This window comes from Miscanthus floridulus, chromosome 13, assembly GCF_019320115.1.
Source record: "Miscanthus floridulus cultivar M001 chromosome 13, ASM1932011v1, whole genome shotgun sequence".
Lineage (NCBI taxonomy): Eukaryota > Viridiplantae > Streptophyta > Magnoliopsida > Poales > Poaceae > Miscanthus > Miscanthus floridulus.
The window spans coordinates 37,222,329-37,239,814 of record NC_089592.1 but is presented as its reverse complement, the minus strand read 5'-3'; the positions used below and the strand labels follow the sequence as shown (position 1 = coordinate 37,239,814).

Genomic DNA, 17,486 nt, shown 5'->3' with positions numbered 1-17,486 from the left:
TTGGGGCTGGTGGGGATGGTGGTGCAGGAGGAGAGGGAGGGGGGCAGTGACTAGGGCATAGGAAGAGGGAGGCACACCGAGAGAGAGAGAGAGAGAGAGAGAGAGAGGAGCAATGCTCTATTTTTTATGATCCAAACGGGTGCATTGACCACTATATTTAGAGTCCCTACTAAGGGACTTGACCGACTCTACTTTCCTAAACAAACTGATTCTCCTTTCCTAAAAAACTCTAATTCTTTTCTATTCAATCCTTATCTAACCCTATCTCTAGTTTCTATCTAATCCGGACTCCTCCGCGTGGGTGGGGGCCGGCGACTTTGGGGAGTCGCCCCCTTGTGCGCACGCGCCCCTGGGGTTTTCAGCAGCAAAATTGTTTTAGCGCACGCTAATCTCAGTTGAGGCAAATATTCATTTTTTGCTCTACATGACTATAATCTATGCCTTGTTAGGTTCTTTACTTAAATGAATGATGTAATGAAGTATTGAACACTTATTGAGTTGTCGATTGTTTAAATGTTAAATGAAAAAGAATGTTGATTATAGTCGTGAGTATGTTGATTGATCGAATGACTATGAAGTAGTGGCACTGCTGACATGTTCTCCTAGAGCCCTGGGCATGTACTTGAATATTTATGTTCATGAAATTCCGTTAGTTCCATCCTATGTATAATTGATTGCAAATTTGGATGTATTTTTATAAGTGCTATTATATCCTGCTATAGTTTTTTATAGCTCGTAGAGGAGGCCATCCCTAAATGGCTTAGTCCACTATTTAAAACCTTAGTTCAAACACATAATTATATCAAAACTCCATGTCTAATACAACAGTACAAATTAAGTTTGCAACAACATTTTTGGCCTTTCCCTACTTTTATGAATATGTAAATTAAAGGTACTAATATAATATGTAAAATATTAACATATTTATAACCCTTCTTAAATAGTGTAACAAGGCAAGCCACGCTATTTGTACCGATCACCTTACTAGTTAACTTTTGTTTATAATCGCTAGGTGACTATCTTTTGTTTTTGTTTTCTTGTGCAAGCGTCATATATATGCAAAAATACAGAGGGATTTGGAGGGAGTAGACATAACACGGCGTGTCGGTGTAACTCGAATAACTTACAATATCCTTCACGTGGGCAAGCTTGCTCTTGTTCTCCTCAGATTCACACCACTGTTTTAGTTCAGGGAGCTTGGTGAGTTGTTGTACAGATGGTGGCATGGACTTGATCTTCCCGCATCCCAAAATGCGGAGCCTTTCGAGAGATTTGAGGTCTCCAAGCCATTCTGGCAACACTGATATGTCGTTACACTTGTACAACTCCAGGAAACGAAGGGAGGCCAGCTGTCGCATGCTCTCTGGCAAGCTGGTCATCTGACTCGGACGTTTGATTTCCAGCTCTTAGAGGGTAGGTAAGTGGCCAAGCAGCCTCCAACTCCCACAATAATAACTTTGGCTCCAAACTAAAAACCTGGTTCGTGGTGTGGAGTTGTTGAAATTGCTGAAGTTGCCCTCTTCATCACCTGAATTAAGCACTTCATCACTGTGAGAGATTGTCCATCTGCGAAATATAGGTGGGCATGGTTTTAACCTCAATCTCGGGCAATTGCTTATAACTAGCTCATCGAGCACAGGGCACATGAACTCCTCTGTACCATCCTCGCTACAGTATGTCGTCGTCCATTCTTCCAGTCTTTGCATCTTCAACACGGTAAATCTTGATAGTTGAAGGAATGCTCGTTTGCGGTCACAGAAATCCCCACCGATTTTTGCAACGCTGCTCAACCTTTCAAGATACAACTCTTTGAGGTTTGGTAACATCCCAAGTGGTGGCAGACTGCTGCAGCTCAGTAGATTCTTCAACTTAAAAGAAACAAGAATTGGGAGATAGTGAGTAATATCCATGAACCAATTTGGAAAGCTTATACTGCTATATCCGTTCAGTTCCAAGTGCTTAAGACCATTCGGTGGAACTAGTGCTCCCAAGACATCCTTGTCCATAGTCCAGTGAAGTGTCAATTTCGAGAGATTTTCTTTATTGCACAACTCAATTCCGATTGCCTCTCCTGGAATCCTTACATTTTCGAGATAGCTTATCTGAAGCTCAGAAGGATTTATCCCCTCAAGCTGATGAAGGTTGCGCCCAGAATCACCAGCATTTGGGCGAACCACTAAGTGGGATAATGGGTTACATCTGAGCCCAGATTTCCTGATGTAGTCCTTCAAACTCTATGAGCAATCGTTAACCACCAGCAGTTCCAGACTATCGATTGAGCCTATACTGTTAGGTAGGGAACTAAGATTTCTGCATCCTGAGAGATCCAATGTATGTAGCCTTTTGAGATTACCAATGCTTTCCGGTAGAGATACGAAAAAATTCCAAGACAAGTCAAGATGCTCAAGGTTTGTGAGGATGCTGATATAATCAATATTTTTCTTAGCTTGTCTCTCATAATTAAGGCCTCCTGATAAGTTCAAATACTTGAGTTTGGTGAGGCCACCCAATTCTTCTGGCATCACAAAGGAGCACAGTGACAGATCTAGATGCACCAAATTTATGAGCTTCCCAAGAGACTCTGGCAATACACTAATTTTAAGACAGCCGCACAAGTATAAATACTGGAGTTCTGTCAGATTGCCTAGATCCTGTGGTAGCCTTCCAAGATTGGAGCAGCTTGACAAATTTAAGTACTGTAGTTTGGTGAGGTCACACAAAACTTTTGATATGGCTTTAAGTCCAGAGCAGGCAGATAAATCAAGATGCACCATGTTTTTCAAATTTCCAAGCGATTTTGGCAGTTTCTCTATTTCAGAACAACCTGACAAATCAAGATACATAAGATTGTTAAGATTGCCAATTGATTCTGGCATTGATGAAATCATCGATGATCCACGAATGCTCAGGTACTGTAGTTTTGAGAGTCCAGTAAAACTATTTGGAAAACTCAGATTTTTCATCCTAGGGGCAATAAGAAACCTGAGTTGCTTCAGTTGGCCCACAGATGTTGGAAACTTGATCACTGAGGATTCAGTTAAGTCCAAAACATGCAAACACTTGGCAAAGGAAAACGAACCGTCATGGATGCCCAGATTTCTGCAATCCTGAAAAACCAATGCCCTTAACTTGGCAGGTAATGCGGTCGATATATTCAATGCTTTGCAACAATTTGTGAGCGATGCATAATGGCAATACTTTCTATCCACCGTACTTCTCACTATGTCAGCATTATAGACCACCAACTCTTCATCCATGACTGATCTTGCAAGGTCATACACTAGATCATGCATGGTGAGCACAGAGCTGTTCTGAGCAGTACTCTGAAATAATAAGTGCAATAGATCCATCAGAATTTTTTTTACATGACTCTGTAAACTATGTTAAAGCTGTCATATGATTCGGTAAAAGGTGGAAAAATATCATACTATATTTGATATTCCTTGAGTTCTGTTATTCACTCACCCAATTAGATCAATGCTTGGGAACATGTTGTTTAATCAGGTACATATACATATAGAAAATTCAAAGGTAGTTATATGGTATAAGACAAGAAAAAATATTACTTCATGGGAAAATGTTGTTAACTAGTTACAACAATGGGATTTAATGTATACGTTTGGACCAAACAAATATTATGTGATTGAGGGCATGTATCCTTACAGATTTTTGGCCCAACTAGCTCGCTAGGTCAGATTAATGTATATGTTGCCAAAGAAAACCGAAATATGGGAACAACTAATGAAATGAACTTATAGTGGGCGTCTCCCTGTATTTTTCACTCAAAAAAAAGAACTAATGAAATGAACTGTTCTACCATGCAAATAAAATGTATCTTGCAATGCAAAATCTTCCATAATATATACACTGCTAATTAATGTGCATGTGAAAATCAAAGTGTTTGTAGTTCGAGAAAAAAAGAAAATCAAAGTGTTCAAGCTGCACCCACATACTTATCATTATACTACCTAAAAGAATCATAAGGATATTTTGATAAAAAAATTTTGATACTTCGATGATTCAGGACACAGAAGTTCAAAGAAAAAGAATGAACTTTTCTGTTGAGGAAGTGTATAGCTTACCGTTGGCAACTTCGAATGCTGAAGAAAAAACATGCCTAAGAGCTGCCCCACATACTTCTCACCAAGCTGTATGATGGAAAACATATTTGATGGATTGATGAAATCAAGTGCAATCCATTAGTGAATCAGATTATCTTTAGCAATAATGTGGCCTCTTGGAAAGATGGCACAATAGGCAAAGCGTATCCTCAAATACGGTGGCATAGCAACGTAAGTTAACTTCAAGGATGGCAGTACTGATTTTTCCGCAAATGGTTCATTCCATATATCACTATTGCTAACTTCTTCCCATTGCTTAAGATTCATTTTGGATAACCAGTGCTTGAGTTGCTAATTGCACACCTCCGCACTTACTTGCAATCACCAGACCAATCTGCTTTAACTGTTGTCTGTCCTCTCTAGATTCAAAGTTAATATTTTTCTTGATAATATCCCAGCAAATCGTATTGTTCAGGGGACTAAGCCTGCATGGAGTAATGGTACAAATTGTTCAGGGGACTAAGACTTTCATCTTGCTGCTAATATTAAGCATAAGCTTCAACTCATTCAACTGAGAGTCATCTGTCTCCCACAGGTCATCTAAAATAATAAGTGTCTTCTTATCATCTAGTAATTCTTGAAGGCGTTGATATATGAACTCCCTACTATCTCCATTATGTCTTCCTTCTTTTAATACTTGAGACATTATGGTGTTACCTATTTTTCTCAAGTCAAAGACCTGGGACACATAAACCCATACCCGATGGTCATAACCCTTGCAATAAACATCATTGAAAACTAGTTGTGCCAATGTCGTCTTGCCAATGCCACCAAGCCCAAAGATGGGAAGAATTATAGGGCCTTCTTTATCGTTGCTTGCCGATAACAATTTTATGACTCTCTTTCTCTGTCTCTCCCGAGGATGCCTGTTTCATTGACCTTGGATGTTGTTTCTCTGTCAGTAAAATGATGGTCCATGTCAATCCTTTGGTAACACTCGAATTTGAAATCCATGTGATCCTCTTTGATTTTTCTCAGTTGGTCACGAGACTTTGGCATTTCACCCATCATCAAAAACTGGTTTCACACTTTTACCATCCCGCAAAATGGTTTCACTAGTTTGCCATTATGAAACATGTGCAACCCGCCGGAATGCCATTTGGTGACTTTAGATCTAAAAAAAATGAAAAACGAAGTTTTCTTCCACATTTACCCCTTGCCCTTTCCTTCTTTCATGTGAGAGCACACGGACGGACGGAACCGAGGGAGGAGAAACGGATCGAGCGAGCGCTTCTTCTCTGAGCGGGCGCACCCCCACGGCAGCGCCGCGAGCCTCCAGCGACGCCCGCCCGCCCCCCACGGCAGCACCGCCCGCTCGCCTTCGCCATGCAGAGTCGTGTTCCCCACCAGCGAGGCATGGTGGCTACAGCAGGGACCTCGGGGCCGCCGGGCTCGTAGGCCGCTTCTTCGGCGTCGGCGAGCACAACAACAAGAGTCGCGAGGTGGACGACCTAGCCCCGGCGAGGGTATTCGGGGGCCTGCCCATCGACTCGGTCATGAACGGGCACGGTGAGACCGAGGGCCATCAGCGAGGGGCAGCCTCGGCGAGCCATGTGCCGATGACGCCACGGCACATCGGGCACGCAATGGCCACGCCGTCGCGACTGGAGTTGGAGCAGTGCCCGCAGAGGCAGATGTGCTCCCACGGCACGAGTAGCACCGTCGTCGGCCTAACCCGGCAAGCCCTGCACCTGAGGTTCAGGTGTGCCGACGCCGCGGCTTCCCCCGCCGGAAGGCGAGCCAATCGCGATGGCCACGGAGCACAGAGGGGGAGCGGGTCCGTCTTCGTCATGCATCCACGTCGGCCAGCACGGGAGCAGCCGGTGGTGCACGAGCTCGACGAGCGAGCTGGCCGTGAGCGCGCGGAACTTGGCTGAGTGGAACTCGAGGCTGGCCGCCTTGCGCTGCCTCCTCCACACCTTGTCGTCGGCGCCGAAGATGCCATCACCGAGGAGGTGCCGCACGGTGTCACCTGCTGCGTCGATCCATTTTGACCACGAACGCGGAACGATGACGTATAAGGAGAAAGCAGGGCAGGGGTAGGAGTGGAAGAAAACTTCGTTTTTCATTTTTTTTAGATCTAACGTCACCAAATGGCATTCCGGCAGGTTGCATTTCATAATGGCAAACTAGCGAAACTATTTTGCGGATGGTAAAAATGCAAAACCAGTTTTGATGATGGGTGAAATACTAAAGTCTTATTAGTCACGCATCTTCCTCATTTTATTTGCCATGCTAAGCTTGGGTGCAAGGTTAAGACATGAGAAAATTCCCACAGCCTACAAGATAATTGAAAGTTCATAGTTACGATAAAAGGAGTTCAAGAAGGGGAAAAAAACCCCCTCTGCCATGGCCATCGCTCCCTCCGCCTCCTCCTTACTGGCCTCGTTCCCATCCCCAACGCACCAGACGAACCCAGATCCATCCACTCTGCCATGGCCACAACAGCAGCAGTGTAGCAGGCCCAGCCACTCAGCCGCCCGCACGCTCCACCGGCGGCAGCAGTCCCCGCACGCTCCGCCGTTAGCAACCGTAGCTTCTCCACACTGTCAACAGCTTCTGGCCAAGCCCAAGGCACTGGAGTGCTGGATAGGGCCATGGGCAACGGCATCGTGCCCAGCGCCTCGCAGCCACTAATTACGTTGCAACGATGCATGGATGGACCTAGGTTTTTACCTCTGAATATACACAGCAAAAAAATTTCTTATGTAATTCGGTAAAAATTTTCTTTTTTTTATTTTTTTACATTAAAAATTTCTACCTATCTCTATGATTGGCGGACCCCAGAGTATGCGGTGGCCCACCCTGCATACCCTGTGGGTCCGTCCCTGCAACGATCTGCATGTTCGTCCCAGGAGAGGGTGCGGGCGATTCTCTCTGTGCGTGGCAACAAACAGGGTGGCGCTCATGACATGCTCGATGAAATGCTCGGCTGTGCTGGCTGAAGCTTATCTGCAAGCTGCAGTTGCAGCAGCCAGGTAGCAGCAGCATGCGGCGTGATTGGTTACCCGAACCAGGCCGTCGTATGGCTCATTCCGCACCCTTTGGTGCATTTCGTTCGTATATTGGTTGTCCTACTCATATTTTTCTTCTGCTTCCTCTCGTGCATATGCCCTCCTCCATCTCGGACGGCGCCGTCTTCTCGATCCTCACTTCCCTCTTGGTGCAGGCTCACGCGGTGCTTGGTGGGAACCTTTTCGGAGAGCGTGGGACATGAGGCCATCCTAACGATATAGCGCGCGGGTCATGGCTAGAGTTACCGCCCTCACTCTTCGCCTCTCCTTCCGCCATAACTCTGGTGCAAACTCCCCTCTAGTTCCTCCTCGACCTCGGTAGCCCTACCGAGGCGACCACCGCCGGCGGATTTCTCTTGGTCCTCCGGCGCTTCGACGGTATATGCCACCTACGTTTTTCCCCTCCTCCTTCTTCAGTGTCGATTTTGATGATTTGTCTGTGGATTTTGCTTACAATGCCAAGAAATTACGGTTATTGGTTTGACATCCTCAGATCTGTGCGATGCTATACCTGATATACCTGTTCCTAGATCAGATCTATACATGATGCTTCGTATTTGGTGTATACCTCATGTTTTCTGTAGATCTTGTACATGTTGATGCCTATTTTATTTTACACACTAAGCAAAGTGCCTAGAGGTCAGTGATGTTGATTGTGTAATAGTATACGCTGGAGGAGCACCCTTTGGTGTGGCAGCTGCGTCTTTCATAGTTCATTTTCTCTGATTTTTTGCTTGCTAAGCAGTACACACCCATATTGCATGCTCTTTTTCTAATGTTGCCCTCCATCTTGTTGGTAGACATGGCCTTTGAAGCTAGGCGCAGAGCTGCCGCTGCTGTGGTTGTTGCAGTGGCTGCTTGGTTTTCATGTGGTTTAGGAGGAGAGTTGAAGATTCCCGCTCAGTCACCTATGGTCCCATGGCTGAGAGGGACAAACAGAGGATGAACAACTTTAGATACATCTATGAATTTGATGATGTGCACTGTGTCAACCTTCTTAGAATAAAGAGGGCCCCTTTTTTCCAACTTTGTGACCTTTTTCTATAGTAGAGAGCTTGTCACTGACAGCATACATGCATCTGTTGAAGAACAAGTAGCCATGTTCTTGCATATTGTTGGTCCCAAGCAACTGTTGTAGGCATGCCTACCTGATGGCTGGGATGGACGTATCGCACGCTTCCATGGCAGCCATGAACTTGCCTCAGCAATTTGTGTTCTTATTTGCCACCTGGGATGATTGCAGTTAGCTTGCAAGATGATCATAAGTTAGTTTGCAGTTAGCTAAGGCCTGTATTTTTTTGTGCCTATGATGTCAACCATTTTTTTAACTAAGGCTGATACAATTGTGAGATCCTTTTCATGCCTATGAAGATAACAGTGCCAGTTTGAGTAATGGATTATGTACACTGATGACCTTGGACTTATGAGGTACTGGAGCATTATTTTTTCTATCTTCTACTTATGCTTGTCATGGCTGTCATCAAACCATGAGAAACATCCATGCCCAAGCAATAGTTGGACGGTTGTGATGATCTGATGGCTGGGCTGGACGTCTCTCATGGTTTTATGCCGGTCATGATCTTGGTTTTCTACTATCTGTTTGAGGTTTGTTGCTGTCTATGTTTCTAAGCTCCAAGTTCAAGGTCAAATGAAAAGACAATTAAATCTGAGGTAAATCGATTGAACTAACCCTCATCTTATCAATATCTTATACTTGCTTTTATGTGTTTTTAATGGGCACATGGTGTAACACCCTAGGTGTTTGGCTCCCACAAAATTGCATTTCATTTCATGAACATGTGCATCATCTACCTCATCATGTCATTGTTATGGAAACATGTATATGCAACATTCTCAATTATGTTTGTTTCATACTTGATTGATTGTGAATGGTAGTTAGTGCAACATGTGAATGCAACATGAGCTTCTCATACCTTGAAACATGGCAACATGGTAGTAATATGACAAGTTTAAAATTACAACAAAGTCATGAAACATGTGAAACATGGAATTGCAACATTAGGGTAAATTGAGTGTTTTGTTGTTTCATCACATGTGATACTTATAAGTTGGTGTAGCACTTGTGTAGAGTGGTTAATTATGGTCTAATACACCTTAACTACACTTAGGGTAATTGATGGGACACTGTTCATGTGGATCAAAATGACTAAATTGCCCTCTAGGTGGAGGTTTGACTTAGAATGACCCATAGAGTGACTCTGTTTGACTGATTAAAAAGTCCAACCTAGAGACCTTGCATAGATGTGCACCCTTTACTAAAGTTGTAGCCAATTTATCAACAAACAAAAGTCTCAATATGACCATCTCATGAAAATGGCTAGAACATGCTCAAACATGGCCCGCAAGTCAGATTTGGGGTTGAATTCTACACTTAGAATTTTTCTAAGTCCAAGAGTTGATTTTCAGTTTCTTGTATCATTGTTTGGAGCCTTGTATCTCCCTAACCAGGCCGAACCAACTCAAGCTCCAATTGACAAAGTTGTAGTCCTCACTTAGATCTTTAATTTTGTCAACTGCACCATGAACCAGATTGCCATAGTTTGGGAGATATGGATCACCAAAGTCACGCTGTCAGTCGTGCCACCGGACTCCGATTCAGGCGTTTCAGAAAATCTTCAGAGAACGCCGTGGCCGACCGGTTCAGGGGCTAGCCACCGTGTGGTGTGCATGCTCTGCTAGCGCCTCCATGTCGCGCGTCGTGCTCCCAGATGAAAGTCAGCGCCTCGCTCACTCCCTCTTCATCTCGCCATTTCCTCTCTGCCATCCTTTTCCACGCGAGCGCGGCGACCGGGAACACCGTGACGCCGCCGAGCCAAAACACCTAACCGAGCGCCATTGTCTGATTCCTCTGAACCACAACACCACTGTGAGCTCCTCCATGTCCTCGACCTCACCGAAACCTCGTCCTCGCCTCAGGTAGAACTCACCGTGAAGGCGGCTCCACCGGGTCGCCATGACCGCCGTCGGCCGAGCTTGCACATGGCTGTGCCGCTCGAGCCTCTTACTGCCCCCTCTTTCCCTTGCTCTTGGTCTAGTGAGTGATGCTGATGCTCGTAGGGTAGACCATTAGGGCCGTGATGCCGTCGGCTCGCCGGAGCTGGCCAACCCGCGGCTGTGCGCCGCCATGGCCGTCGCCATTTCCCCTAGCCGCTGAAATTGCTGCAATTGATGGTACCCCTAGGTGTGCACGGGTGAGGTGAACACGCTGGTACCCGTGGCCTCATCGAAGCTACCACCGGCGATGAGCTACCGCCGTCGTTCTTCTCCCCTCCCTTGTCTGTCTCTCTGACTAGCTAGGCCCCGCTTGTCAGCTGACGCGTGCAGGCGGGAGCCGACCGTGGGCCGCGCCGTGCTTTTCCGGGCACGTGCGTCGCGGGCCGCCATGTTTTTCCGGGCCGGCCCACCAGTAACTGGTTAGGTTTTCTATTTTGTTTTGTTTTATTCTTTTTCACAGATTTGTGTACAGATTAAAAAATATATATCTCTTGGTTGGTAGATCCAAATGATGTGGTTCCAGTTTTGTTGAGTTCCTGGTAATGTCTAGTTTATATTAAAAATATAATTTATGCCATGTTCTGTTATGAAAAATGGAGTTGCTAATTATCTCTTTTAATCATGTGGAAAATAGGGGTAATTATATCTTTTTCTGTGTAGCTCCAAATGGCATGAAATTTTTATGGTGTACTGCTCATATCATGAATAGCTTGTAGTTACATTTTCATACACTTTGGACACTGTATGTAGGAGTTAGGTAATTCTCTTGTTTGCATGGATGGATCTTGTGTGAATTTTCATAATTTTTCTATAGATCCAGTAAAGGTAAAATTTGGTGAGTGCTATTCTTATGCTAGAATGATACTAGGAAAAATGTGAAATCTGTTGCTTGACACTTTTCAATAGGGTTTCCTAATTATGCTAGAAATAGACCTATCATCTGTTATTTTTGATACAGCAAGTTCTGTTTGTCCAATTGCTTTGAAATGTTTATGGTAGTCTATGTGAAGCATGAGGTAGCTACTGTAATTTTTGTAGATTTTTCTATATAGTTTTACTATATGTTGCTTTAATCACCTAATTAACTAAATAAATTAGAAAAGGATATTAAATAATTTATTTAGAAGTTGGCACTACTCTTTCTGATGTTCCTCTGGTATGCACAACAAGTTGGTAAACTTGGTTTGGTCCAGTTATGCTTTTGCATCATCACTAAATATTTAATTTAGTAAACCTGCCATTTCTGAACAGATTCTATATTTACTTGAATTCGAATTGGTTAACGTAAGAATCATGCTTTGATGTTTATAAATGATTTGTAGAGAATTTCCTAAGCTTTCCAGAATGTCCTCTTGCAAGTCATTTGAAATTGTAGAACTCTTGTTGTGATTGAATTAAGGAACTGCTCGTTTGCATATGAAACCTCAACTTTTGATTTAAGTATGCCTTTACTATTCCTAAGCTTGTGGTAATATTCCTAGGTGTTAAGTCTTTAACTGAAGATGAGCATCTTTATCTTAGGTTATGCAAGTTAGGTAAGTTGATCTTGTTCTTCGAGTTAAGTAGATACATGTTTTAAAGTGATTTGAATAGAGCTATTCTTAATCGGTAAACGAGTGTCCAGTGATGTTTTTGTTAAACACTTACTGTGATCCATTCATCATGAGCATCATGTCATTCCTTATGCATCCATGATATTTATCTTGTGCATCGGCATGCAATAGGTGTACTGGAAGGAGTGACACTGCTGGAATTCGAGGAACCAAGCGGGGAGCAGCAGCAGCCAACACCGGAGGTTCAGGAGGTGCAGCCCTCACGAGAAGTGCCAGACGAGGTCGCCGTTGAGTGCCCGGATCACCGTCCATGCAACTTTGTGAAAGGCAAGCCCCGGAGCATATTAAGCCTCCTAATTTCCGAAATGCAATTAAAGTATTATTGTTACATATATATTGTTGCATTAAGTTTAGGTGTTGGATGCAAACACTTGCTACATTGGTTATCCAATCCTTGTCTAGATATTGATACCCTGAATCCTATGTAGCTCAGGCTCGTGTAGTGCTTAGCCCTGCTTAAACGTGGTAGAAGTCAGGTGATTTACTATCACCTACGATCTATAGGGATATACATATGGCATGGTTGGCTATATTTGCTATCGTGGAAAAGAACCTGTCTTAATCTGAATTGAAGACCGGGCAGAGGCTTGCCGGTTTGCAGTGACTCTGTCTGTGTTGCTTAAGGACTAAATCTTGGAGCCTTTCCTATTCATGTTGAACGCATGCCTCTCTCTTAGTTGGCTGGGTCTGGAGACTGACCACGAAGCCAAGTAGCTCACCTCAGGCCGGGAGTCGATAAGTATAAAGTACGCCTCGGAAGGGAGCCGTAGGCGTGAGTCCAAGGGCAGGTGATTTAAAAGTCCTGATCATCCTGGCAGAAGGGTAATCCCTAAGAGTGCTGGCGCTGATTGAACCCACGAATTTGGTTCCTGAGTTATCCCAAAGGTGACCCACGGCTACCCTTGCAAAGTATGCCAGGGTGAGAGTTAGGAATACCCCCTCAGCTGAGTTGTAATTCAATTCGAGTCACCGTCTCTCACCGGTTAGTGAGAACTTGACGAGCTTATCTCTAAAGTAGATACACTAAATAACATAATGGTTCAGGAATGATGATATGATGATGATAGCATTATTATACCTGCTATGGTTAATATTGATTGCTCCTAATAAGTGAGTGCTCTAGTACAGGTGCTAATCTAGTGGACAGGTAAATGATGATAAACTTGATGCTAAGTTTAAATTGGTCACTATATTCATAATCTCTTTTATGCAACTGTGTCAAGCTAGCCCACCTCATAAGCCTTGCATGACCCTTGGTGTCCTTTATTTCTGGTTTTGTCGGGTAAGTCTAGCTGAGTACCTTCTCGTACTCAGGGTTTATCTCCCACCTGTTGCAGATGACCAGTTCTACTTTGGTTGCTGCAAGTATTGCCTTCTCTTAGCTGGGGATGAAGACTAGATCGTTGGGCACGGTCTCTCCTAGTTCTTGTACCTGAAGATGCTTTTGGTGGGACATGACTAAGATCTGGCAATGTATTTGAAACTATGAAGTTATGTACTAAACTATGTTGCTTCCGCAAATTTGAACTTAGTTTGTAATATTTTATTTGAACTCTGATGGATGTAATCCGAATGCCACTTGTGAAATGTTGTAACGAATGATGTGTTGTGTTGAATCACTACGGTCTTGGTTTGTATGTCGGGAGTTGTTTGAAATCCTTCGTGATTTCCGAACTACCGGGATTATGGGAGCTTAAGTACAGGAATTTAATCACTTCGGTGATTGTTTTTGTACTTACGTTCTTATAATTTGGTCAGTTCTATTACACATGGCTTGGTATGTTGTGTACCATGATAAGGTTCCTAGGGTATATGTAACCTAGGCTAGATGCAATGCCCAGGTAACTGGTTTTAAAAACAACAACTACAAGAGCTTCCCTATCAAAGAAGAGGCAGAAGCATCATACTTGGAGTTCATGGGTTGTGAAGATGACAAAGTTTTTGTCAAGCCTCCACCAAAGGTGGTCAGGAACACACTGGTGTTATTTGTTGTGGCTGTGGTGTAGTCTTTTTTCTTGCTGGTGCTCATGTGGTTCATTCTTGCTCATTGCTACAACTGCCTGTGATGCTCAAAGTGTGCCGTGCAAACTTGTAATGACAATGACCTTGTGAGGTACTATGACCTAATGTTGTTAACTATTATATTCCCAGACTGTTGTATGGTTCAAATTTGTCATTAGATGCTCCAAGATCATTGTCGATGAAAAGGCACATTGAACTGAGGCAAACAAATCCTCTATCTTGCTTGTTTTCCTGAGAAGTGTGGTAACCTCACCAAAACCATACCTTGGTGCCCAGACCTATTGCCGTGCGACAAACAAAATAGAGCTAGGGGCACAACTTGATACCACTTAACGCTCCATGCTGGCAACCAAACGAGAAGGAAGTCATCCAGTACGCAAGCCTCAAGTGCAACCAAACACAAGAGGGTGAACGGTGTCAGCTGGGCTAGGAAGAGCCTGGATGGGGCCTTCATCCTGGATGACCGAGCTCGGAGCAACCAATCACGCCCATAGTACACGCAACAATGCAGCATGAACAATGTTGGATGATAGACTGAAGATGGACTAATCATGAACTAATTTAGTGGTTCTAACTACCAATTTTTTAGATGGACTAATTGGCATTCATTAATTAATGATTAGTTCATATTTGGCCCTTCAATTTTTGGTATCAAATCAAGACTGATTTTAATTCGAGGGCCAAACCTCATTCTTCGGACCTAATGTCCTTATTCAACCTTGATAAGCGTGTCTTTAGTTTCGGGACGACGTGGAATGGGTCGGACCTATCTCAGTTTTAAGGGTTGGGTTAGAACCCAATATGTGTTTGGTTTAAAGGGTGGAGCCACTTCATTTTTTATTTGGTGCGAGGGATAGAGTGGGATGGAATGGATAACTTTTTCAACACCATTAGTTGCTGGTTATCATGGGACCCAGCTGTCATCATGGGCCCATGCTGTCAGCCACTCCTATGTGTTCTTCCTCCTACAACAGGAGTCGTGCGTCTCGATGAAGTTGCCCTACATCGCACTGCCATGGACAGAGCTCACGCCACGCCATGGCTAGGGCCTGAGCTCGCCCGCGTCGCGCTACCCCATAGTACGCCACCCTAAGCCATGGCTAGGGGCTGGAACTCGCCCCATGAGGCCACGCCACCATGCCTAGGGGGGTCGAGGTTCGCCCTGCGCAGCCGAGGGTCAGGGTCGGAGGTCGCCCCACGCTGCACCACCCCACACCATGCCCGAGGCTCGCCCCGCATGTGCCACCCCACACCATGGCCGGGCCCTAGAAGTCATGCCGAGCCAACATGCATGGGCACCGGAGCTTGCCCTCGCCAGCGAGGAGAAGCCCCACGAGTAGCCTCTGCGCCCGCACTCACCAATGGAGGAGCCGACAGGCGTCCATCTGGGTCGAGATAATTTCTCCGATTTAGAGGTACCGCGTGAATCCTCATTTAGAGGGAATATTCCCTATGCGGGATGAGCCCAACCCACTAGTCCTGAAACCAAACACTCTAGAAAATGGATTGAACCCATCCCAACCCACTTGGACCCTTGAACCAAACACACCGGACTGAAGGTGATCCAATGGCAGAAAGTGAAGCAAATTACAGGGGAGGCAAATTTAAGAAACAAGAACAAGAATTAGGAAAAGAGATTGATGATCGAACTAAGCATGAAGATCACACTTGCTGTAGAGTAGAACAAAAGAAGAGGTTGTGATTGTCGCATCGAAAGCCAACCAACTACTTCCTCTGATAAGCAACCAAATGCCAAGATTTTAAGAGGATTAATAGATTTGACACACCAAACACTCAGTGCCCCTTTGTCGACACTAGATTGACGTCGTCGAGGTAGGAAGAGGACGAAGAGACCTTACTCCAAAACATCATCTTTGCTACCACCTTGTTGATGACACAAAAAAACAAACCCTAAATTAATAAAGATCAGCAAACCTAACCTAAAACTATAAAAGAAAAGGGATTAGGTCCCTGCTCCTCTATCTACCAGCAAGATCCCTGGTTAGGAGGAGGGGGACCAAGGCTGTATCATGGGGGATGGCGGCAAGTGGTGGCTGTTGGGAGACGTCCTCTTTCATCCGCTTGTGCCAAAAGTACTATTGGGCTTTGAGAAATTGATTTGGGGGTAAGGAGGGTAGGAGCCTAGTTTTACATCTATTGGGCTCTGCCCCTTGTGACCTCAGTTAGTGACCTCCCCGTCCGTTGTCCACCCTCTGCTGTTTCTTCCCTACCCTTCCCTAATTCTAATCGGCAACCTCATTGGTAACTCCTCACTCCTGGCGTTAGCTCCACCTAACTAGTTGTCCCCCACCGCCCACTCGCCACCCCTCAACCCATCACCACCGCCTGGCCCATTGGTCATGGAGTCTTCTTGAATTCTAAAATCCTAACCTAAATCCGGAGACGTCGCCTCGTCCACCTCTGCCTAGCCCGTGACGACCTCATCAACAACTCTACCCACCGCTCCCTCCCCTAATTTCGGTGTCATACACGAGCGTGCATCTCCTCCATAGTGTAGCAACGCACGCACGCTCAATATAAAAAAGATTTTGTCCAAACACCCCGTTGATAACTAGGCAAATATAGCCTCGCCTCGCTTCAGTCGGCATAGGTAACAAAGAACTTGCCTTGCAAGGCCAGGCGAGCACAAGCTGATTTGGCTCACTAGTCCACCGGCTCAACTTCCAAAGGATGGTCTGTTTGGTGCTGTAATTTGCCGTGCCAAACCTTCGGCAAATGGTGGCTACGACAGAAAGTTTAGCGAGCAAAATTGAAGCCGCACTTGTAGGCAAAATTTGGCAAGAAAATGAGTCTATGAAATTGTGGCATCAAACCAAACGGTTGAAAAAAAAAATGTGACATGACTTAACTTGTGGCATTGACATGTTGTGGTCACAGACCTAACAGACAAGGTATACAACGCCGAGCCATTGAATCCCGTCCTAAGAGCGAGGGAATTAAATGTGCCTAGTCCATAAAAAAAGCAGGGATGATACCATCCCATGTCATCTTATGCCTAAATAAACCTATATCTCCTATATATATAGCATTGTGCATTGCTCTGATCGTACCTTTCCGTGGGTTAGTTTAGAGCTGACTTCAAATTTGTCCAACATGTCAGAGATGTCCAAGGCGGCGTTCCTGAGGCGCTTCAGCCACAGGCGCACTGAATCCTCCCTAATTGACCTCCTCTCGGCGTCCTTGAGCACTGCCGCCATGGATTCCAAGGTGTCCTTCATGTCCTCCAGGTCGCAGCTGAAGTTCCACACCAAATTGGCTTGCTGGCCGATGGTGGAACCCAGCTTATCGCCCACGATCTTTACTAAAGCTGACGTGAGTAGTCCCGCTACTCCCGCCATGGCTGCACAGCTCTGAATCGCCCCCAGTCCCTGGGTACCCCTGTGAGAAGAGGTGAATAGCAATAATGAGCTCGAGCCGCTGCTGTTCTTTAACACCTGGGAGTGATTGCTGACCGTATCTGGACTCTGGAGAGCTCCCTGAAAAAATCAGAAATTGTACAAAACAAACAAAGTGCAAGGAGATTAGCAACCTCAAGTAAAGGATAACGCTGCGTCTTTGGTCGAAACAACCGTCACTAAGTGAGAAAATGGCAATTTTGCATCATCAGATTTGGGCTTCACTCGTTTACCATCATGCAAACAGATTTCGCTAGAATGCCATTATAAAACTGGGTACACTAG

At 44.9% G+C, this 17,486-nt stretch overlaps 1 pseudogene; it reads right to left on the bottom strand.

The window, feature by feature from the left end:
* Window positions 1–1,794: 1,794 nt before the first annotated feature.
* LOC136499738 (putative disease resistance protein RGA3) lies at window positions 1,795–17,245 on the bottom strand (annotated as a pseudogene).
* Between the last annotated feature and the right edge of the window lie 241 nt (window positions 17,246–17,486).